This window comes from Octodon degus, unplaced genomic scaffold (assembly GCF_000260255.1).
Source record: "Octodon degus isolate 3935 unplaced genomic scaffold, OctDeg1.0 scaffold00009, whole genome shotgun sequence".
Taxonomy (NCBI): Eukaryota; Metazoa; Chordata; class Mammalia; order Rodentia; family Octodontidae; genus Octodon; species Octodon degus.
This window is the reverse complement of record NW_004524585.1, coordinates 21022726-21024563: the sequence shown is the minus strand read 5'-3', so window position 1 is coordinate 21024563 and position 1838 is coordinate 21022726.

The window sequence follows — 1838 nt, the reverse complement described above, 5'->3', positions numbered from 1 at the left end:
TTTTGATCTGCTAACTTAGGTTGTTAACCCTCCAGAAGAGAAGCTAATTATTAACCTGCAATATATGCAGTTCAGTTTACCCTATCTGTAGAAATATCAAACAGTTTGGCATATCCTGGAACAGGTATTTTCCATCAGATATTGATATGTTGAACTTTAAGTCCTTACAGAATATGAAGGAAAAATAATTATATATAAGTAGAAATAAGCATTTACATATTTTTACAAAGAAATTTAGAAACCTAATCATATACGGAATTGTAAGTCCTGTTGTTACCTTGTTTGTTTTTGGTCTTTTTTTGATTTTACCGTATTTTTTTGGTTGAACTGTTTTTTAGGGGAGGTTTATGTTTTGTTTTTGGTGCCAAGGAGGGAACCCAGGGCTTCCAGCTTGCTAGGCAAGCATTCTACCACTGAGCCAAATCCCCAGCCCCTGTAAGTCCTTATATTAGGGAGACAATACGATATTTACAGATGCCACATGAGGTTTTGGAGGGCCATCAAAACACAAGTCATAACAACAATAAACCAATTATAAAATTCTAATAGTTATTCTGTTTGTCTCTTGAATTCAATGCATATTCCTTAACATAATACACAAGACCCTTTGAAATCCTCATGAAGCCAATGTCAGAATTTATTTTCTTACTCTCAATCTCTATGTATCACACAGCATATCCATCTCAAATTTTTGCTTGTCTCTGTTCTTCTATATCTGTTTTGTTCCTGTTTGGAATTCTGCTTCTCTGCTGAAATTCAAGGCAATATTCAAGGTCAAAGTGTGAGTTTTTCCCACCTCTCACATGTAATTCCCAGACTGAAATCTCTCTCAGTCCTATGCTGACCAATTGTGATTCTGTACCTTATATGATCATCTCAGAAAATCCCCCTTCCCTCAGCCAATATACTTCAGTCTGTTAGCTTCCCAGATAATAGTTCCTGCTCCAGTTCTGGCTGCTCCTGTCTCCTAGAAATGGCTGGTCACTGTGGTGCACATGGCATAATCCAATCCCCAATTGCCAGGCCATTCTGGTTCTATAGTTCCTGCTTGCTTATCTCATGTAAGCCCTAGCCTATCAGAGATCAGAGACTGATATTTTGGGAATGATCCTGATCCAATCCCATGAACATATATAAGTCTGCCTCCAATCCTGGATGGCACTTTGGTATTGCTGCTTCCTGTTGCTGTAGCAGTCAATAAGAACTGCATTCAGCACATGTTACAGTTTTGCCCAAAGCATGTACCAGAGACTTCATCCCTCATGCAACAGCGTCACTGATACTGAGGTAAGACCGGCTGAAGGCCACTTAGGTCATGAGGAATCTGCCCTCATGAATAGAGGAATGGCATCACTACAAGGCTGAGTTCTTCATAAAACAAGCACATGTTCAGCCTTCTTTTGTTCCTCTCTCTTGCTCTTTCTTTATTTCTGCCATAGGATGATACAGCAAGAAAGCTATCACCAAAATTCAGTGTCATGATCTCAGATTTCCCAGCCTCTAAAACTTGAGTGTTAAATTTCTGCTCCATATAAAATTCCCAGTCTCTTGTTTTCTGATATGGTGTCACAAAACAACCTAAGACAGCACACTTCTGAGGAAATTAGTAAGGACCACTTGGCCACTAACGTGATTCTGCCATCTGGGTCCTATAGCCTGAAGTTACATAATTAAAACCAGAAGCAGATTTGCCATGAAGCTAATGAAGTTTCACTTTGGCACCCTGCATTTGAATGGATCCTCGTTCTAAGTGGACAACGGAGGCAGGATGCAGTCTGTGTAATCATATTTGCAAATTTTCTAAAAAGAAATGAAAATACTCTTGAACTTATAAATAT